General features: G+C 40.1%; 1 long non-coding RNA gene across 15 annotated transcripts in view; it reads left to right on the forward strand.

The window, feature by feature from the left end:
- LOC140636580 (uncharacterized) overlaps positions 1–23,551 on the forward strand; it is a 456,565-nt gene that overhangs the window by 202,817 nt on the left and 230,197 nt on the right. For 10 of the 15 annotated variants that reach the window (XR_012033782.1, XR_012033777.1, XR_012033785.1 and 7 more), the window contains one exon: positions 16,757–16,857. The exons of 2 other annotated variants lie outside the window; for them this stretch is intronic. This is a non-coding gene — a long non-coding RNA (uncharacterized lncRNA). Of the gene's footprint in view, positions 1–4,270; positions 4,385–16,756; positions 16,858–21,074; positions 21,460–23,551 lie in introns of those variants that run through there. 3 more of the 15 variants (XR_012033775.1, XR_012033786.1, XR_012033789.1) reach the window with 2 other exon arrangements.

The raw sequence follows: 23,551 nt of genomic DNA on the forward strand, positions 1-23,551 counted from the left end.
TTGGAAAATACTTAAAATCAGATGGGCCATGGAGTTGTACCCAACTCTCCCCTTAGTAAATGGGACTTGTAAATAAGGCCAGTTGAACTACAGACCAAATCAGGAAACTGCATTTTATATGTTCATTCAAGTTATAATTGAGTTAAATTTGTTATCCTTACACACGTACACACATGCACACATGCACATGTCTATTCTGTAATGTGCTCAATAATTCAATTGTTTTTACCTAGAAGTCTCACTGTCAATTTACATTTAAGGTATCCCAAATCCTGCCTCCTCCCCCTCAAAATCTGCCCCATTTTAGCAGTTCTCCTGTCTCAGTTAATGGCATCGCAAATACAAATGCCAAACCAGGACCTGTTGGTTTTCTATAATCTCTCCTACTCATTCTCCCTATATGCACATCACCATTTCTATAAATCTAATCTCATGTCCACCTCTGATTTCATAGTGCTCACTAGGAAATATAGTGGTGTTTGTAGGACTAGGGAAATAGATATTATTTCTTCACAGAAATGGAAATGGTGACCAGTGTTTTGGAGAACGTGTTATAGGTTTAAAAATAGTAGATCTCCCTAAGGTCCATTCCACGAAGAACAGAAAAACACTGGACCCTTAGAGATAAATATGCAGTAAAAGTATATAAACAGCACACATGCAAATCATACATACCAACTTTTAGGTAGTGGCTCACTCTGAGGATGGAAGTTGGGAACTGCAAGATTCCAGTCCTTAATGAATAGGAGAAAATTGAATGTGGCACAGTATTTGCTTATGTTAAATCTGCATGATGATAAGGTTGTTTATTATATTAACTAATGTATAATTCATTATACCAGAATATCTCACAAATAAAAATATTAAAATATTAATTCTGAATAATGGCAAACATAAAGATAATTACCTACAATTATTGTTAAACAGTGATTTCAATACTTATCACAACAGTTGGTTGACAGGTGCTAAATAAAAATTTGTGATATGAATAAAAAAATAAGGCCTTCATAGGATGGGAATGGTGTGGGATTAAGGAGAGGGAACCGCCTTTCCTGAGACAGTTTGATAGGTTAGAAAGAGCAAGGGTATCAGTGTCATGTAGACCAGAGTTTGAAATTCAGTTGTATCCATTACTACGTGTGTGACTTCAGAAAAATTCTTTAAACTCTATAAGCCTTATAAGGGCCACAGTAACTATCCCTACTACATAGGATTCCTCACTAAACATTAATATATTTCCCATCACTTTTACGAGGTTTGCCAATTTCCCAATCAAAAAGAAATTAGAACATTTTGCTAGAATAGCTGTTCTGGCAAAGGATTTTTATTGGGTAAAGTATACTTTATATGTAAGTCTCTATATATTCTGTTATATTTGGGAATAGGGCTAGGAGAAGTCCCAAGGTATGGACTTAAGTTTCTCCCTTAGGTCTTATATTGAGCTATGAATATAATGAATTTTTCTTAGCACTTTTCTCATCTGAAGCTTCCAAGTGGCCAGGGAGGCCTTGACCCCCCAGAGAAGAGATGCTGGAATTTGCAGTATGTATTTTAATGCTGAAGTTAATTTTATAGTCACTTAGATAGAATTTCTATTACATATGGATCTCACTAATCTTAATTAGTTCCTCTGCTTTCTTTGTAATGTCCTGGATAGGATTCTTCTTCTAAGTACTGACATAGAGTTTGCTCTTGGTGGACCCAAATGAGAATGCCATCTGCTTTGATTTCCAAGAGGGCTGACTAGGTAGGTAGCTTCTATCCCAAAACCAAGCCTCAGTAAGTCAAGTCATTACCTTTCTGGGGTCCACAGGTTGCAATAATATGTCAGAGTTCAAATTTCTCTTTCAAATCCCAAGAACACAATATTGTATGTGTGAACTTACTCGCTTTCACATCTCCTCAGCAATGTACTAAGTCAAGTAATATTTAGATAGTTAAATTCCTAAAATCAAATGAAGAAATTCACCCATCCTTAGACCAGCCTAAGGGTCTGTATCTTCGACTGTATCGAAATTGAAAGCCCTTTACGAATGCAGGAAAAAGCAAGGAGATGTTGATTCTCATTTAGCTTGATAGTGTTAGTGCCCAGTACAGGGCTTGACTGAGTTTTCAATATGCAGTGATTTAAATGCATGAATGTGGAGACAGAGCTGAAACAGTGTGGGTAGGAATATACCAACATCAGAACACAGAGAACGAGCGAGGAAGGAAGTTTTCCTTCTGCAGATACGTGCAGAAATGGGAATCCTTGATGTTGTGCTAATTAAGCAAGCATGTGTGTTCAGGAGTATGGAAAAAAAGTGGACTCTGGTAAGATACCAGAGAACAATTGAAAATATTTACAGAATTCTGCTTCAAGCATGGCTTACAGTTAATGACCTCTAAATAATCATGTAGCATTCACTAATCTCATGATCATAATGATTGACACATAATGATTATACATGTGGAAAATTCCTGAAACACTCAAAAAGTTCTTTGGTTTTGTTGATTAAAACATATCTATTGTTACATCCTCCACACTTTCTACTGAAAATAGACTATAGTAGTCTGTATCATTTCCTCAGTGTTCCTGGAAGAATAAACAACAGTGAGAGAGGCAGCCCTGGTGGCGCAGCGGTTTAGCGCCGCCTTCAGCCCAGGGCGTGATTTGGAGACCCGGGATTGAGTCCCATGTCAGGCTCCCTGCGTGGGGCCTGCTTCTCCCTCTGTGTCTCTGCCTCTCTCTCTTTCTCTCTCTGTGGTCTCTAATAAATAAATAAAATCTTAAAAAAAAAAAAAACAGTGAGAGATATTTCTAAGATAAGTGGGAAAAAAACCAAACAAATTTGAAAGCAAGCACCAAGACTTACAGTGGTTGCGTGTTAGAATCCTAGGTATTTTCCTTTTTTCTTTTCACAATCCTGAATAACGTATTATTCTAAAGTAATATAGGGGCACTTGGGTGGTGGCTCAGTGGTTGAGCATCTGCTTTTGGCCCAAGGCGTGGTCCCAGTGTCCTGGGATCGAGTCCTGCATTGGGTTCCCCACAGGGAGCCTGCTTCTCCCTCTGCCTATGTCTCTGCTTCTCTCTGTGTCTCTCATGAGTAAGTGAATAAAATCTTTACAAAGTAATATTTTAATAATAAGAAAAACAAGTACATTTAAAAATCCTCCAAGATGGTCCTAATCAGGGCTCCTGAATGCCAGTCTCATGGCATATTTTTTGCAGCTATACAATCTGATCCAGGAGGAAGCCCACGAGTGTCTTACAGATGGTGAGAGAAATCTGCTTGGAAAGAGGGGAAGACCTTGCTGAACTGGGTCCCCCCTAGAGAACCACTAGCTGTTTCATATTCTTCTTCTGTGCCAAGATGTTCATTATTGGAACTTGCTTTTTCAGGAAAGCATTGATTTACAGACCAGACCTGAGTAACTGTACCTTAACGATACAACCACAGGCCTGCTTCAGGTTTATCAATAAACTCATTCCCCAGGCCTGGCCTGGCCTTTTTGCACCCGGCTGGCAGCCCACGGTTGTTTGTGACAACCAACAGTCGTAGAAAGATGTAGAAAAGTCATCCAACTATCCCAGTAGTCATAAAATTTTTCAAAATAAGAGTATTTTATTAATATAATTTTATTTATGATGATAATAAAATTAATAGATTTTTATGGTTTTGCATTACAAAAGTTAACATTATTCATACCCACCCCTACTGAGAGCTCTTAACTATGGCCCTTCATGTAAATTGTGTCCATTAACTTCATCAAAATGTCAGTGGGAATGATCATCCACGTTGGAAGAGTTCCCACCTCCATTTCAGACAAGGGGTCAGAGGTTCACCCTGGAAACAGCCTGTGCAATTGTACTGAAATCATAACTTTTAACAAGCACCCTTTTTATAGACAGAAGAAAACTTTAATGTAGCGACATGAACCTGAACTGTGCCCTTGAAGTGTTTTAGAAAGGCGTGCGTTTCAGAATGGGAATGCTGAGGAATCCACGATTAACTACTTAATATGTAAATTATGTTCTCTCTTGTACCCCCCCTAATGACTGCCGACCGTATTAATGAGCTCGTGATACAGTAAGAAACAACGGTGCCCTTTCAAAGCCATAGGTGGTGTCGGCAAGCTGATTTATGATCTAAGGCTTATCTTTCTCCATTATCTGCATCACTTGACAAGCATCCCCTTCCCCTCCCCTCCATCGCCTCATCGCTAGCACCTAAGCTGCTAGGACTTCTTTTCCTCCACACTGACAGCACCATTTGCTTCTTTGCAGAAGTATCGCCCCAACCCAGTGATCCAGAAGTCGAACTCAGTCATTCTGCACAATAAAGATAACAGCTGCTGGCCTGGGTCCTATTTCAAAGCTTTCTAACCCAGTCGTAAACAGGTGAGCTTCAGGCTCCTCTTCATTCAGCCACAGTCTGTGCACTTGCTCAGCAGCCACGATAAACCTCGAGTGGGAGGTGCTCTGATGGCCAAACAGAATAGCTTGTGGTTTCTGACAAAACCTACATTGTTGTGGGGTGTTATTCTTAAAAAAAAAAAAACAACAACTACAAACGGTGACTCTTGCTCACATATCCATCAGGCACTTCTACTGCAAACTCGGGAGTCATAGGTTAGAAACAGGCCCCAGTGTCTGTCTTTGGCCCAGGGTGTGATCCTGGAGACCCGGGATCGAGTCCCACATCAGGTTCCCTGCATAGAGCCTGCTTCTCCCTCTGCCTGTGTCTCTGCCTTTCTCTCTCTGTGTCTCTCATGAATAAATAAATACAATCTTAAAAAACAAAACAAACAAACAAAAAAACAACAGGCCCCAAGAGGAGGAGAAGTTTGGTGTGGTGAGTCCAGGCACCTGCTGCAGTTCTAAAAACCCGCCCCTTTTCCTCTCTTTTGTTTTCTTTCAGGAGGGAATTTTCAAGTGATTTAACCCTGCACGTTACTCTCACTCACCTGTACTGTGTGCTCCCATAATCCCACAGCTTCAGCTTTGCTTTGGAATAACAGTGTTTGGATCAAATCAGAATATAAGGGTTAGCTCAAACCACACCTCTCGGCCCTTCCTTGATTAGAGGAGACCTTGCTCTTGTTCTGCCTGGGAGGTGAAGTTAGCAGTCCCACTGGCCAGTGGGGCACGGCTCAGCCTGGCTCCCCTTTCTCCCCTAGCTCTCATATATTCCTTTCTAAGTAAGGATGCCATAAAGAAATTCTGTCCATCCAGGAGTAAACAAGCCTTAAGTGAAATCTTTCAGCATCAGCACGGATGCAAAGCACTTTATTATCAGCATGCGTTTTAGGCAAACAATGACAGTGCTTTGTTAAAGATTCGCTCCCTGATTTAGATAATGTTCTGCTGGAAAAATATAGCACTTCTGGATGGTCTGATATAGCCTGGTTTTATGATTACAATTGGATGGAGCACTGAGTAAATGGAGGGGAAAGTGGCTTCTGCACGGTAAAATGGGAGTGCTGTGAAGTGTTTCATCCTGTCCTAGGAGGCAGTGGTCCAGGGGTACATCTGTAATTTCAAATTGCTTTATTGTGGGGCTCTCACAGATCTCATCTTGGGGGCCTCTGGTGAGAGGAGAAGGGATGTAATTCCAAAGCCTTCTTTGCTCACTTGTTTGATTACCTTTCCTGTTCAGAAGGTTGTTGTGCCCAAGATTGCGAATCCGAGAAACCACCAAGGAGCCGACACTGATGCAAGTACATGAGGGTTTATTTACAAGCTGGAGCTTGGGTCCAAGCACACTCCATACAGCAGAGCAGGGACTTGGACCCCAAGACTAAGAAGCACAGCAGTGTTATAGGGGCCAGTGGCCAATGAGATTGTAACATACGCAGAAAGTTGCACAGTCATGTTGGTCCACATGCAGGTGGCCAATTGAATTACGATTCACCTTATAGTGACCATTTGAACTAGCCTATTATTCTGGTTAGAACTGGCGCACAGGTTTGGTGGGCAAAAGAGGGGTTTTCATTCCTTGGCGGTTAAAGGTCAGAGGTCCCGCATTCCTATGTGTGCTACTTTCTGATAAGGGTGTGCTTAATAGCTAGACTAGGGTGAGGGAGTGCCTTAAACAACAGGCAGGTCGTGTGGGGGGTTTTACAGGAGATGGCGGGGGTAGCACAAAATGCAGTTAGTCCTGCTCTGCTTGTCCAGGGGTAGGGGATTTTTCCTGGGTCCCACAAAGGAGTCAAAAATTAGCTAAGGGCTGAGAAAAAATTAGGGTGGGCAAATTGGGTTAAAAGAAGTAGCATTCCATCCTTAGTTACTCCACTTACGCCTTTTTTTGTTTCAGTGGCATAGCTCAGAGAGAAACTTTGAGTGCTTATTGATGGCCAACAAGACCATTAGTGAGAGCAATCAATCTATCATCCCCAAAGGAAACAGGATTCCAAACTATTTCTCCTCCCCCATGATTTCAAAGCTACAACTTAAAATAATTATTGAAATATAATTGACATGCAGTGTTATGTGAGTTTCAGGTGCACAACATAGTGAGTTGACAATCACTATACATTGCTCAATGCTCACCACAAGTATAATCACCGATTGTCACCATACAATGTCATTACAATATTGCTGACTATGTTTCCTACGTGACACTTCTCAACTTTGTGACTTACTTATTTTATAACTGGAGGTTTGTGTCTCTTAATGCCCTTGATCTGTTTCATCCACCCACCACTCCCCTCCCTTCAAGTTTGTTCCCCACCAGTTTGTTCTCTGTACTTATAAGTGTTTGTTTTTATTTGTTGGCTTTGTTGTTTATAGATTCCATGTGTAAGTGAAATTATATATATATATTTTATCTTTCTCTGTCTGACTTTATTTCACTTAGCATAATACTGTCTAGGTCCACCCATGTTCTTGCAAATGGCAAGATCTCATTCTTTTTTTTACGGCTGGGTGATATTCCTATATCTATCTTCTATATCCATTCATCTCTTTTTTTCTTGATTCATCTGGGTTAGTTCCATATCTTGGCTATTGAATAATGCTGCAGTAAACATAGGGATGCATATATCATTTTGAATTAGTGTTTTCATTTTCTTTCAGTGAATACACCACAGTAGTAGAATTACTGGATCTTATGGTATTTCTATTTTTAATTTTTGAGGAACCTTCATACTGTTTTCCACAGTGGTTGCATCAATTTGCATTCTCACCAACAGTGTGCAAGTGTTCCCTTTTCTCTGCATACTCACCAATACTTGTTATTGCTTCTCTTTTTTATATTAGCCATTCTGACAGGTGTGAGGTGATACCTCTTTGTGGGTTTTATTTGCGTTTCCCTGATGATTAGTAATGTTTTGAGTATGGAACTTGAACAAAAATAGACACAGATCAATGAAACAAGATAGAAAGTCTAGAACTAAACCCATGTCCCTGACTATTAGATAGTCAGGCAACAGTTGGTTATTTACTCCTCTTTGATGAGGGTACTCATAGTGCTCTCAGTTTGGAGGATCCGGGCAAGTTTTCTGGAAGATCTGTGCTGGATGAACATGTGCTGATTTCTTTTCTACCTGGTTCCATTACCTGAAATATAATTATTGGGCCTTGGAACTTTCCAGCTTTCTTTGATTTCATTTACTTGACCATGTCATTTTTAAATGCTGACCTCCTTAAGACTGTGTTTTGTATGGATATGAATAAAAGTGGTCAGTCCTTAAGGAGACTTTAAAAAAATATATGAGGAAGGAAACAAGAATATACAATGGAGAAAATACAGTCTCTTCAATAAATGGTTTCAGAAAACTGGACAGCTACATGCAAAAGAATGAAACTGGGCCACTTTATTACACAAAAATGAACTCAAGATGGATTAAAGACCTAAATGTGAGACCTGGAACCATAAAACTCCTAAAAGGAAACATAAACAGCAATTTCTTGGACATGACCTATATTTATGGATATGTCTCCTCAGGCAAGAGACACAAAAGCAAAAAGAAACTATTGGGATCACACCAAGATAAAAAGCTTTTGCATAGCAAAGGAAACCACCAACAAAATGCCGTCTACTGAATGGGAGAAGATTTTTGCAAATGATATATCCAATGAGGGGATAATACGCAACATATCTTCTTTAGATATACAACATAACATTAAAAAAAAAAAAAACAAATAATCTGGTAGAGTCAAGCAGAGGACCTAAACAGACATTTTTCCCAAAGAAGACATACAGATGGTATTTCTTTTTCTTTTTTTGAAAAATTTCAAGTTACTTATTTAGCATATTGAACTACAGATTTGGATGTTCACTTGTCACTGAACTAATTAAAAGTTTTTTTCAAAGTCATATTCTTGAAGTATGACTGACCCATAAATGTTGTATATATTTCATTATACAACTCGATGAGTTTGGGGATAAGCCTACACCTAAGAAACCATCACCACCCTCAAGACCATAGACAAATCCATCAGCTCCCAAAGTTTCCTTCTTGCCATCTTTAATATGATAATGTGTATGGTAAGAATACTTAACATAAGATCTACCCTTCTGGAAAACCTTAAGAATATAATATTGTTTTATTAGCTATAGGCACTATGCTCTCTAGTAAATCTCTAGAACTTATTTATCTTGCTTAACTGAAACTTTGTACCTTTGGCCATCACCTCTCCATTTCCTCATTTTCCCTGCAACCTCTGGCAACTATTACTCTACTCTGCTTCTATGACTTTCACTACTTTAGATTCCACATCCAAGTGAAACCATACAGTGTTTGTCTTTCTTTCTTTGCTATAATGTCCTTCAGATCCATCCATATTGTCACAGATGGGAGGATTTTCTTCTTAAGGCCGAATAGTATTCCATTATAATATGTATATACTACATGTTATATATCCATTCATTTGTCAGTGGACATTTAGATTGTTTCCATATCTTGGCTATTGTGAATAATGCTGGGGGACATGGAAATGAAAACATTTCTTGGAGATCCTGATTGTATCTTTTGAGTAATACCTAGAAGTGAAATTGCTGGATCATATGGTAGTTTGATTTTTTTTTTTTTGGTAGTTTGATTTTTTAAGAAAGATTATTTATTTATTTATTCATGAGAGACACAGAAGGAGGCAGAGGGAGAAGTAGGCTCCCCACAGAAAGCCCGATGAGGGACTCGATCCCGGAACCCCAGGATCATACCCTGAACTGAAGGCAGACACTCAACCGCTGAGCCATTCAGGCATCACAGTAGTTCTATTTTTAACTTCTGAGGAACCTCTATTCTGTTTTCCATAATGGCTGCACCAACTTACATTTGAATCAGTGTGTGTCAGGGTTCCCTTTCTCCACATCCTCAACAATACTTGTTATTTTTTGTTTGTTTTTGTTCATTTGTTTGTTTGATAGTGGCTGTCCTAATAGGTATCCAATGATATTTCATTGTGGTTTTGTTTTTCATTTCCCTGATGTTGAGTGATGCTGATGACCTTTTCATACACCTGTTGGCTATTTTTATGTCTTCTTTGGAGAAAGTTACTGAAGTCAATCAAAATAATTTCTTTCCCTTTTTTGTTTTTGTTTTTGAGAGAGGGGCAGGGAGGGCCAGAGGGAGAGGGAGAGACAGAGAATCTTAAGCAGGCTCCATGCCAGCATGGAGCCCGAAGCAGGGCTCAATCATAACCCTGAGAACATGAACTGAGCCACCCATGCTACTCAAACCTTAATAATTTCTAATTTCCCTTATAACTTTGCAGGTAGGAAGGTAGTTAAGGGAGAAGATGTTGTTTATCTATACTGACACCTAAAGAGTTAACAACTTTGACGTCTAAGAACAACTGTAAAAGGCGATGACCGATAGTATTAATTCAGCAATTTAATAAGCGATTTAACAATTATCAGCCAGCCAGTGGTCTGCACCAGCCACTGATCTGGAAACAAGAAGTATAGGAATAAATAAAATAGAGGAGATTCCTGTTGTTGTGAAGCTTAACATTTTAGTAATGACACATCATTCTGATAAAGCAGGAATTTGAGTTAAGCCTTCTGCAAGGCTCTGCTTTGAGGTGATTCATTTAGTAGATGCAGAAGTGGAGCTCATTGCTTAGCCTACTATTCTCCGAAAACTTTGCCATTTTCTTTTAATTATTATGAAATGAGCAGCTCAATTGAAGACTTATGCAGTATTTTTGGATAATCTGAAGCTTCTTTAAGGTATCCAGATGTCTCTTTTGTGAACTTACCAAATTTGGGTTCAAGGATAAAAGTTATTTGAAGAAAACACTCATCTGGCATTATACAGTAAACATTTTTCAAGCCCTGAATATCTTCATTACTCTCCACCTTCTCACCCCAACCTTTAAGATTCAGGGCATGAAACAGACTGAGTTTTCTAGTACTAAAAAGGATCTGATTCAGTTATTTGACAGTCAGAACTCCACCCTATCTCCAGGCTGATTATCTGTATTTTGTAGCAAATCTTACCTTCTATTTTATTAAAGCTAAAACCTATTTGAGATAAGTGTTGGTTTAATAGACTCTTTAAACTCATATTCTTTGTATACATTGAAATAATTTGCTACCCAAATATTTCTTTTGAATTCTTATCTGTCTCTCTCCTCCATCCTGTACCTCCACCTTTCATCTCAATCTCCCCAGAAGTTTTGTAGCAGAAATGAGATAGAGTAAAAGCGTGTCAGTATAAGAATGAGAATATACGAGCCTATTGTGGTTTATAAGACATAACTGGGTGGTAAGGCAGGGGAAGAAATGTATTTTGGAGAGAATCAATGTGAAGAAACCAGATCATTTCCTCGTATACTCAAAATCAAGTTTTTCAAGATATGGCACCAAGATGTCTTGGTTATTGTTTATTTTGCCTGATTTAATAGAATATCAAAATTACACTCAAATGCAAAATATCCAAAATGTAACATTAATTATTTTAGTGTTATCGATCCTTTTTACATCATTAATTTTTTGGCCTTCCCTATGTGGAAAATGAATTCACTTAACAGTACTAGAACCATAACCAGGCAGATGCCCATTAAATCCATTGAATAATGCATCTGTGGAAACTGAGCCAAAAGAGACTAAGTAGCTTGTTCAAATCAAACTAGTGAGTGGCAGAATAGAGATTTGAACCTGTGAATTCTGGCTTCAGTGCCTAAGCTTTTGAGGTCTACTATATACTGTCACTTAGGTATAGTAAAGTTTAAATATGTATTTACAAGTATTTTGAAAACGCCTGGAGAGTTTATAAAAATGCTGATTTCTGGGTCCCATCCCATGGATTCTGATTTGCTTGGCCTGCAGTGGCTATCAGGAAATTATTTTTAACAGCAGTTCTAAGTAATTCTGATAGGCATGGTCTAGGGATCATTCTTTGAAAACAATGGTTTGTGGTAGTATGAAAAAGTATATAGTAAAGCTATTAAAGGGTTCAGAAATTGAATAGCCAGGAATGGTATCCTAACTCTTCTAGCTGTGGGCATATTGCTTAAACTCAGTTTTCTAACTTATACAAGGGAGGGTGAGGATAAGGGATTTTGTGAGGATTTGGTCTCTTAATCCATTTAAAATGCTGAGTATAGTGCCAACAAATAGTAAACTCTTAATTTATGTTAGCTATTATTAGTGCAGCATGGATAGCTCAAAATTAATTCAGGTATTGTGTATGTAAATACCACAAAAAAAATAACAGAAATGTTTTCTTCCTTGATACAAAAAGAAAAATGGATGTTCTGACCTTTATTTGTTTCTAATATTCCTTTTTTCCCCCCGTCTTTAAAATAATTTTTCAAATTTTCAACTTTAGCTTTTAGATTCCTGGCTTTCTCTCTCCATTTGAAGGAATAGTAATCTGTTTTTCTACCTTCTGTATCTCCTGCTGAGTTAACCTGATTGCGTAGCATTAAACTGGGTCAGTTGGGGGAAAAAGGTGGAGGTGGGAGTAGATAAAAGGCTTTTATGGAAATCTGAGATTAAATTCTCACCAACTAGTGAAAGTGTCATAAGGGTCTTTGTTCTCTGTGTCTCCTTTTGTGCTAGTGTGGTTACATGACATAAAGGTGAATTATTTAAGTAATGCTATTTTATTTCTCTTGGCATAATCACCATTCTTTCACTTCTTTCCAATGATGACAGCCAAGCACCAGGAGAATATTCAGAAACCTTTGTAAAAAGAAACCGAAATAAACCAATATCTCTTGATAAAAGAAATACTGATTAAGCTTAACGGGCAGAGTATGGAGTTTGCCCTTAAATATTCTAATAAAACTGGGAAAATCAAACATATATAGCTGGAAATTCAGTCTTCCATTAAGATGGAAGAATGAAGAAATTCAAAACAGAACATGAAAATAGGGAGCATTACCCCATAACTCCATCACAGAGTCCTTAACATGTAAGTATGATCCCCTTGAGTTGAGGCAGCAATAGGTAATGATGGGTCCCGAGCAGTAGAAGAGAAAATTGTCTTATTTCCGGTATTATGCGGAGCTCCTAAGAGGATATGTGACTTGCTAACCTACTTTTAGCAACTTCAATTCAGACTGCAGGATTCCAAGGTTCCTAATCTCTATCTTGTTCTTTCGGCTCTATTCTGGAGGGTCAAGATTTCCCTGCCTTTTAATAGGTCAAATTGTCTCTCAAAGCCTGGTGGGTGATGTAGTTATGTTGAGTACCTTAAAATTCTTGTGAAGGAGGAAAGTATTGAAAACTTCCTCAGTTATCCTCATGTCCTATTATCATCATGCCTAGATACTTTTACCTTTCAGCTTTTTGTTTTTAGATTTTATTTATTTATTTGAGAGAGAGAGAGCAAGAGAGAGTGAGAGAGCACACAAGCAGGGGAGAGAGAGAGAAGGAGCAGACTCCCCACCAAGCAGGGAGCCCAATGTGGGGCTCAATTCCTGGGCTCCGGGATCATGATCTGAGCAAAGGCAGACGCTTATCCGACTGAGCCACCAGGTGCCCTCAGCTTTCAAAGAAACAAAAGAAATGCTGCAAACTGATTTGTCCTAGCTCAACAATTTGACTTAATCCCTGTTTCTGTTCATAGTCATAGAGTCCTGAAATGAGTTGAACAAATATATATCGTGTGCTATTTAAACATGAGAAATATGGCAAATAAAAATGAGAGAACCAAAGAACTAAAGCTAATTATATAAAGCAATTAGTATGAATTTGCATAGTGTTTATGTATGTGTTTTCTGTATAATATGTACCATATGCTTTCTACTTTACACCGACAAAATTTCCTGAGATGATGAAAATATTCTATGTCTGAGCTGTCCAACAGAGTAGCCGAGGAGTCACATGTGGGTATTGAATTTTTGAAATGTTGCTAGTGTGATCGAGAAACTTGATCTTTAATGGTATTAAATTTTGATAAATTTAAATTTAAATAGTCACATGTGGCTAGTAGTTACAGCATTGGGCAATGAAAGTTTAGAATGGTATGACTTGAGTAGTGAGGAAGAGATGATGGTGGGAATAAGGTCCACTTTTGGTTAGGTGGGCTTACCTGGGAATCTTTCCTATGCTTGGGTTTGTTTATTGAGAAAAGAACAAGGTATTGAAAACATAGAAATGAAAAACTATTGGGGCAGCCTGGGTGGCTCAGTGGTTTAGCGTCGCCTTTGGCCCAGGGCCTGATCCTGGAGACTCCGGATTGAGTCCCGCATCAGGCTCTCTGCATGGAGCCTGCTTCTCCCTCTGCCTGTATCTCTGCCTCTCTGCCTCTCATAAATAAATAAATTAAATAAAATAAAAAGAAAAGAAAAACTATTGTTTTTTCTTTGTCAGTGATTTTATTATATCCATATTTGGGTGAAATAGATTAAAAATAAAACACATATACTAATACATACTCATGTGTAACAAATACAAATTGTATTAAGCAATGGAACATCTAAAAATATTTCTTTTTTTTTTTAAGATTTTGTTTATTTATTCATGAGAGACACAGCGAGAGAGGAAAAGACATAGGCAGAGGGACAAGCAGGGTCCCTGCAGGGAGCCTGATGCGAGACTTGATACCAGAACCCTGCATCATGCCCTGAGCCAAAGGCAGATGCTCAACCACTGAGCCACCCAGGTGCCCCTCATCTTTTTTATTTTAAATTAGTACTTGAGAAAAGGTAACAGATAGAAGTACTGCATTTTAAATTTTTTGAATGTTTTCTTATTCAGAAGAAATAAATAAGTGGAGCCATATCATCAAAAGGGATTGTCTTTGAGTTAGAGTTCAGGTAAAGCTAATCTGATACTTCCAGAAAGGTGTCTGTGGTAGGCAGAACAATGGTTCTCCAAAAATGTCCATGTCGTTATCCCTAGAAGCTATGAATGTTTTTGGTTGTATAGCAGAGGGAAATTATGGTTGTCAGTGGAATTCAAACTGCTAATTAGCTGACCTAAAAACAAGGAGATTATCTTGGGTTATCTGGATGGGACCCATGTGATCACAAGAGTCCTTGGAAGTGGAAGAGAGAGTAAAGTCAGAATCAAATGAGACTATAGCATAGTCAGAGAGAATACAATGTAGCTTTACAAGAAACAGTGGTGGAAGACATAAAATTTACTATCGACCATTTTTAAGTGTACAGTACAGCACCTGTTAATTATATATAACAGTCTCTGGAATATTTCAGTTTGCAAAACTAAAACTTTTTATCCATGGAGCATCCTCCTTTTCCCTTCTTTCCTTGGTTACTACCATTCTGTTTTCTATTTCTGAGTGTCACTGCTTTAGATCCCTCATATAAATGGAATCATGCAGTGTTTGTGTGTGTGTGTGTGTGTGTGTGTGTGGCTAGTTTATTTAATTTAGCATAATGTCCTCAAGGTTCAATCATATTGCAGCACATGACAGGATTTCTCTATTTTCCAAGGCTAAATAATATTCCATTGCGTGTATATACCACATTTTCTTTATTCATTCACCCATCGATGGACATTTAGATTGCTTACATCTCTTGACCATGTGTATAATGCTGCAGTGAATATGGGAGTGCTAATATCTCTTCAAGATACTATTTTCAATTCTTTAATACTCCAAAGTGAGACTGTTGGGTCATATAGTAATTGTATTTTTAATTGTTTGAGGAACTTCCATACTGTTTTCCATAGCTGTGGCACCATTTTACATTCCCAGCAATAGTTCCTGAGGGTTCCAATTTCTCCTTATCCTTGTCGACATTTGTTAGTTATTCATTTTTTATAGTGGTCATCCTAAAGGCTGTGAGGCTGAAGCTCACGTTAGAAAGCTGGAGGAAGGGCTGATCTTAGAGAAGAATGTGTGATTGCCAGATTCTGGGCTGGCAGATAAGGTTATCTGAGTAGGTTACAAGTTGCAGACTTGAGCATGCTATTTTGCCAAGCTAGGAGGGCCCAGACTGGCACAGATTGAGGTCTGAGTACTGTGATAATTCCTGGTAGAGACACTAAAATGTAGAATCTATGGGAAAATGAGGACAAGGAAGAGGATGCTGTGGTAATCAGTGAAGAAACGGAAGAAACACCCAGTGTCATCTGACCCCTGACACAAAGGAAAGCAAAAGCATAGCAACAATAACCCCAGCCAGCAGGGCAGCCCCCAATTCAGGAAACATTCATGAAGAGAGAATACACTGCCGCTGAGCTTATTGATATAGCTACCAAGTTCCACTAAAAGACCAGGGAAAGTACCCAAGCATGGTTATTGTGGTTATGGGATTCAGGCTGAGGATAGGGGGTGGAAAGGACAGCAATGGCATTTCTCTCAGAGGGCAGGAGGCAGAGAAAATGAGAAACATCACCACATACACTGCTGTCTGGCAGTGCCTGCCTGGTACTCAGGGTGGGAGGGGTAGGGATGGTTCAGGGTACTCACTTCTTTATAGATTGTATTATCCCAGCCTGAAGGGACATTTGGCTGAATGATCAGGATATCCTTGGAAAAGTAGGACCCTGGAAATCTACAAAAGAACTACAATAAATTCTTAGGGAATTGGAAATGAGGTAGGCCACTTACACCTTTGTCTTTGAAGGTCCTGTCAGGACCATATTCACTGCAAAAATGAAAACTAAGATACTCTAGTCCACCCCTGTCACCTGGTATGAGATTCTGATATCCATGCTGAGCCCAATTGTGGAACAAGACATTATGATTTTAGGTACTTCATTGCAGATCTAGGCGAAACTGAGAATCCCAGGAATAGATACAAGCTATGGGAAAGACCCAAGAAAGAGAGGGACCTCAAAAAGCCAAGAGAATATTCCAATCAGCTGTAAAGGGTCTGATAAAAGTAACCTGGAAGCAAATGTGGTTTGACCTCGTTGCTGCCAGGATCCCACCTGAAAAGATAGACCAGCAACCCAGTACTATGTTGGTAGGTGTATGGAAAGCCTTAAAACTTGAACAACAGTTCAGAGCTGCCCCACTGGCTTTTACCATCCTTGATTCCCCTTCTGCTCCATAAAGGGCCTCAAGGATATAGTCCTATTCAGGGCAGGTGTCTCTCATGCCCTGGGTGTAGGATGCAGGCCAAGATTGCTTCTATGTGAGGACCACTGGAGGTGACTGGAAGCCTCATGTTGAACTCACTATTCATTGATCCCCCCAGAAATAAAGAAAAGATGATAGCTTGAGTTGATACTGGAGCTTGAGGTTTTCTTAACCCATCAGCACCATCCATGGTTACAAAGGGCAAATGATTAGGGTCATGAAGGTCCCTTTGACACTACAAATTGAGTGTTCTCTCCTGCCAGAATATGAGGTTTTTATTTTTCCAATACTAGAAAGTATATTGAACACTGATATCCCACAGGATCGAAATCTGTCAACCTCTGCTGGTGCTTTCCACGTTCAGATTAGAGTAATCAAGTGCTGAAAGGAAATGCCAAGTGGGAGCCAGTAAGCCTATGAATGGTAAGTGTCAGACAATATAATTTTCCTGGGGGGGAAGAGACTATCCAAGATCTATACTGAGTATTGTACATTCTGCCCATGGTACTTTCAACAGCCTGGTATGGCTGATAAAAAAGTCAGATGGCTCATGGCAGATGACCGTGAACTGCCAAAAATTGAATAAGGTAGTGCCTCCATCCGTGTGGCTGTTACCAACATTGCTATCCGCTTAAAATACCTTGGCCATGGTCCTAGAAATATAGTATGATGTATTGGACTTAACAAAACCTTTTTTTGTTTTTTAAGTATTCCCTTGATTGCTTAGCTAGAAGATCAATTTGCCTCCTCATGGGAAGGATAACAGTAGACTTTTCAAATGTTTCCCCCAGACTACTTGCACAGCCCCACAATATGCCACAGGACGGTAGCCCAAGATCTGCCCCTGTTCTCCTTTCCCACATTAGTAAAATGGGGTATTACATTGATATAATGTTAACATGTGAAGACTTGCTTTTGCTGCAGAACACTCTGCAGACTTGACCAGAACATATATAAAAGAGAGGATAAACAATGAATCCACAGAAAATTCAAGGCCCAGTCCCCACCATAAAGGGACATTTTGATTGGGTTTGATGCACAGTGTTCCAGAAGCTATGATTGATAAGGTGCAAGCCTATCCAACCCCCAAGAATGTGAAAAAGGTGCAAGTCTTTGTATGGATTTTGAAGTTTTGGAGGACGTTTATTCCCCACCTGGTACGGTACACCCTTCCCTTATACCACCGGTAAAGAAAGGGCACATGTGGGACTGGGGAATCAGAGCAAAAGGCAAAAATTCTAGGGAACAAAAAAAGGGAAGAAATACTAGTGAAGCAGACTAAAGCTCTGGGCATCTCTCAAGCAGGGCTCCCATTTGAGTTAGATGTGTCTGTGATTCTGGAAAGCATGGATTGGGCTCTATGGCAGAGTCAAAAAAGAGAAACAAAAAGAGTGCCCTTGGGATTTGGTCCCAGCTCTGGAAGGGGGCAGAAACCCCTGTAGAGCAACAGCTTCTAGCAGTATACACAGGTATATACCTCCAGGTAGAGCCTCTTATGAAGCAATAGCATATCATCCTAAGAACCTTTCTTCCTATCAGGGGAAGGGGCTGAGAATATGTTCTATTGACCCACCTCTGCCATGGCTTAGACTCCCACTTTAACTAATCTGCATACCGATTTGCAGCAGAGGAGAACCCAGTCTGCCAGCCCACTGTCTCAAGGAAGGTGGGTGCTACTAGACCCTGTAAGAGTATGTAGGTCCTCCAAATGCCACCACCTGTCCTGTGTTGTCTCTGCAGCCTATAGAAATGGAGTGTGTGTGTGGTGAAATTCCCTCTGAGGCCTGGTATTCAGATGAATCTACTTGAGACAGCTTACCTGCATGGACTATAGTTGCCATTCAGTCCCAAACTGACATTATCTAGATAGAAACAGAAGTCTTCCATGGGCTGAACTTAAAGCAGTTTGGCTGATGATCACTCGTGAATGCTACTATTAACCTTTTGGACTGATAGTTGAGGCTTTTCTAGAGAGATTAACCCTCTGGCTTGGACAATAGGAAGCTGAAGGGTGAAGGATCGTGAACAAGCCCTTGTGGGGTCAACCTGAGGCAGTCCTTACTGTTTCCTATTTCATAAGGTGTTGATACCCTCTGGCAATCAGGAAGCTGATGCCCCAACTCACTTGTGTGAGCTCTAGCAACTGACCCTTCAGTAGGTACATCAGGTTGGGTGCATAAAAAGAGTGGCCACTGGGCACCTGGGTGGCTCAGTTGGAAGCTTAGCTTCCAACTCTTGATTTCAGCTCAGATCATGATCTCAGAGTAGTGAAATTGAGCCCCAAGTTGGGCTCTGCTCTGGGCATGGAACCTGCTTAAGATTCTCCCTCTCCCTCTTTCTCTGCCTCTCCCCCCTCTAAAAAAGAGAAAGAGAGAGAGAGAGAGAGAGAGAGAGAGAGAGAGAGAGAGAGAGAAACAAGAAAGGATGGCCACTGTAGCCCTCCAGTGGAATAATGTATTGCCAAAAATGTTGGATTGCCCTTGAAATACAATGCTTTGGTTAATGCAGTAACAATATGTCCTTTGTGTTCTAAACAATATCCAGGGCAACTGCCAAAGCAGTGTAGGCTACCCATCAGAAGTCCCAACCAGTGAGGGATTGGCATAGATTATATTGGCTCCCTCCTTCCCAGTGAGGGTTCCACATATTCCTTGGTTTGTGTGGACACTGCATTTGGCCTAAGCCAAGCTCTCCCATGTAACCACACAAACCAGGCTAGCCCCACTGAGGAATTAGAGAAGCTTCATACCACATGTGGATACCTTGGTCAGGTAGGTCAAAGGTCATGATGTGCAAGAGTGGGCAAAAGAACATAACATTGAATAGAGAGGTTCCATCCTCCCCACAACCTGCAAGCAGTAAGGTTGGTAAAAAGGAAGAATGGAATATTAGAGCAGCAGAATAAATCATGAAAAAGTAAAAGCACCTTGGCCAGGTGGACTACAGTACTGTTCTAGGCTTTAATACATTTGAATGATTAACCAGGAGGACCTGTTGCCCCAAATGTCACACTGGGAACCTGTGGCTGAGGCACCCAATACAATAAAGGTATGAAAGTCATGGGAAACAGCCACTGTCCTGACTCTCACTGTGTATCAATATGCTATGCTGCTGAGAACACCAAGCCCCACAATTCCCGGAAAAGGCATTATGTCCTGGAATTTGCTGTGGGATGTCCCATTGGGATGAGTGAGGGGGGAACCATTCAATCCCCAGTAAGATCCTTTTGTCTTGCTACAAACCAGACCCATGGAAATACACTATACATAGAATGAAACACGCAACATTGAAAGGGAGGGGGGCAGTTGGGAGTCCGGGTCTGGCATATGCTTCCGCCACCCAGCCCATTGCCTCACACTTTAGAGTACTGCCTCTCCCCTGCCAACCTGTGTGGTATGCACAACCAGGTCAAACTTCTAAAGCTGCAGCCACGTTAACAACTAAGGGTGAGGCCACAAGTGTAATTCTTCTAAAAGGGGGCCACCTTTTCATAGAAGTCCCTGCTAAATATTTGTCTTTTTGTTGTTAGACTTCTGCTGTTGTGGTGTTCTGTCGCAGGATAGGCACCTGATAGAAATACCTTTCTACAGTGGCTCCGTCATATGCTTGACAAAGGAATCGATCTAACTGTTGTGTATATGGGTAGCTGACCCTCTCTAGCTTGCCAGGACTGCTCCGGTGCGTATCACCACCGCTCCAGGGAGGGATTGGAAAGCCCTGAAGCAGTACGTTAAGGAAGAATAGGCTAGGACTAATATTCTTAGTTCATCTGATATTACCAGTACTGATCCAGAAACCAGACCTATAGCACACATAAAAGCCCTTACTAAAATTCACCCAGAAACCCTTCAATGATAGCAACAAAACTATCTTTACTGAACACTGAAATGTCGCCAATGAGAAAAACTGTCTTCTAATAGGATGGCCTTGGACATTATTGCTACTTTGCAAGGAGGGACCTGTTTGGATGTTGTGAAGTAAAACCACCTTGGCCAGGTGGACTACAGTACTGTCCAGGCTTTAATACATTTGAATGATTAACCAGGAGGACCTGTTGCCCCAACTGTCACACTGGGAACCTCTGCCGAGGCACCCAGTACAATAAAGGTATTAAAGTCATGGGAAACAAGTCCTACTGCAGGTCATCCCACTGCATCCCATTATTCAAACAGAAGGTTGTGGGATCCCTGTGTGGTGCAGCGGTTTAGCGCCTGCCTTTGGCCCAGGGCGCGATCCTGGAGACCCAGGATCGAATCCCATATCGGGCTCCTGGTGCATGGAGCCTGCTTCTCCCTCTGCCTACGTCTCCGCCTCTCTCTCTCTCTCTCTGTGTGACTATAATAAATAAATAAAAATTTAAAAAAAAAAACAAAAAAAAAACAAACAGAAGATTGTATGTTCAAATCTACTGAGTCTCATAATATATCATCTTTATTAAATCATATGAGGCATAAATGAATGCCCCCAAGTGATCCAACTTCCAGCCTAGAATCTCTAGTAAATCAATGGTTTGGATTATGGAACTCTAGGTGGAAAAAATTATTATATTAATTATATTATATTTATTATATTATATTATATTATATTATATTATATTATATGATCATTACCTTAATTTGTTTTCTTTTACATGTGCCTAGATTGTTGCTGTGGTATCTGACTCCAGTGTAGCAAGTTAGCTGCCAAATGAGCCCCCTCCATGATAGAGAAATCCTTTGCAGACTGCTCAGGCATGTAAGATTGCAGGAGCCCATCATGAGGTGTGTGTGGGGGGGTGTAGAGTATTGGAGGAGGTCATCGAGAGGATGTGTTGTCCAGTTGACCTCTGAGCTGGACCCAAGCAATCAAAAGATCCAGACCCTCTCCCCTCTCCTTAGAATGTAAGCTCTACTTAACCATTTCCACTGTGGAAGGACACAGCTCTGAGAGAGTAAAGTGTAGTTGAGACCATCTGGATGGTAGGTGGCTCTACCCAGTTGAGGCCTCTATACAACCTTTTAAGATTCTAGTGGGTAGATGTGGAAATCTATTATTTATTTGGCCACTCAAGACAAGCCTCATGAGTAAGTTCCCTTGCCTGGTAAACCTGCCACCTACCAATTTGGAGTGCTCTGCATTTTTCTTTGGCTCCTTGTTCTCCATGTGTGGGAACAAGTTTCAGATTTCACCTGGGAATCTCCTGAGGTTTCAAACCAGCAGTAGTGCTCTTATAAGGAGAGGAGACTCCAGAGCTTTTACTCTCCACAAATGCACAAAGAAAAGAGGTCATGTGACCATGCAGGGAGATAGCTGCCATCTGCAAACCACAAAGGGAGCTCTCACCAGGAACTGAATTGGCTGGATTCCAGGGCTTCACAACATCCAAAACTCTGAGATATAAATTTCTATTATTTTTTTAAATTTTTTTATTTATGATAGTCACAGAGAGAGAGAGAGAGAGAGGCAGAGACATAGGCAGAGGGAGAAGCAGGCTCCATGCACCGGGAGCCCGATGTGGGATTCGATCCCGGGTCTCCAGGATCGCACCCTGGGCCAAAGGCAGGCGCCAAACCGCTGCGCCACCCAGGGATCCCTAAATTTCTATTATTTAAACTACTCGGTCTGGTATTTTGTTATAGCACCCTGGACAGTCTGAGATAGTAGCTTAGTAATATCTTTGAAGTTAGGGAGTGTGAGGCATCCAGTTTTGTCTTGTTTTTTTTTTTCCTCAAAATTACTTTGGTTTTTTCAGGGTCCTTTGAGATTCCAGATGAATTTTAGAATGGTTTTTCTTCTATTCCTGCAAAAAACAAAACAAAACAAAAAACAGCTGAGATTTTGAGAGTTTGCATAGCACCTGTAGATTGCTTTGGGTAGTATAGACAGTTTAACATTAAGTTTTCCAATCCTTGAACAAGGATATCTTTCCCATTTATTTTATTTGTCTTCTTTGATTTATTTCAGCAATGCTTTGCATTTGTCTTATCTTTTTTAAAAAAGATGTAATTTAAGTATTTATTCTGAGAGAGAACAAGTGCGCAATAGTGGTGGGGTGGAGGGCAGAGGGAGAGGAAAGAAAGAATCCCAAGCAGACTCCTCACTGAGTGCAGCCTGACATGGGGCTCCTCTGAGGACCCTGAGATCATGACCTGAGCTGAAATCCAGAGTGAATGCTTAACCGACTAAGCCGCTCAGGGGCCCTGTGTTTTTCAATGTCAGACTTTTTTGCCTGTTTGGTTGTTTATTTCTGATTATTTTATCCTTTTGATGCTGTTGTAAATGGTATTGTTTTCTTAATTTTCTTTTTGGATAGTTTTCTTAGGGCATAGAAATGCAGCTGATTTTTATATCCTGCAACTTTAGTCAACTTGTTTATTGGTTCTTAAGGTTTATTTTGTGTGGGGGATTTTTCACACATTATGTCATATGTGAACCAAAATAATTTTACTTCTTCCTTTCCAATTTGGATGCCTTTTATTTTTTCTTGCCTGGCCAAACTTTCAGTCCTGTGTTAAATGAAATGGTGCAAGTGGATATCCATACCTTGTTTCTTTCTTTCTTTTTTTTTTTTCCATGCCTTGTTTCTGATCTTCGTGGAAAAGCTTTCAGTTTTTCACCATTGAATATGATATTTGTTGTGGGCTTTTTTTCATGTGGCCTTTATAATAGAAAGGCAATTTTCTTCTATTCCTAGTTTCTTGAGTGTTTTATCATGAAAATGTGTAACATTCCTGGTTTTGAACATGAGCGAAGGAGGCAATGAGCCAAGGAATGTGAGTGGCCTCTAGAAGCCAGTCTAGTGTCTCCAAAAAAGAGTATAGCCCTGGGCTAAAACCTTTATTACAGCCTAATGAGACCCATGTTGAACTTCTAACCTACAGAGATATATGATAATATATTTGTGTTCTTTAAGCCACTAAGTTTGGGATAGTTTGTGAATCAGCAATAGAAAACTAACACATTATGCATATATCTATACTGGGCATTTTTCTGCAAAGAGGCAGACTCTTGTAGAGTAGTAATCTCGACACATAATGCTTTAAAGTTTGCAAAAGCACCATATGTATCCATTCAGTTATCATTCATTCAGCTAGGTGATGTTTAATCTTCCCTACAGTGATTTTATTCTAGGCTTTGA

This window comes from Canis lupus, chromosome 7, assembly GCF_048164855.1.
Source record: "Canis lupus baileyi chromosome 7, mCanLup2.hap1, whole genome shotgun sequence".
Classification (NCBI taxonomy): Eukaryota; Metazoa; Chordata; class Mammalia; order Carnivora; family Canidae; genus Canis; species Canis lupus.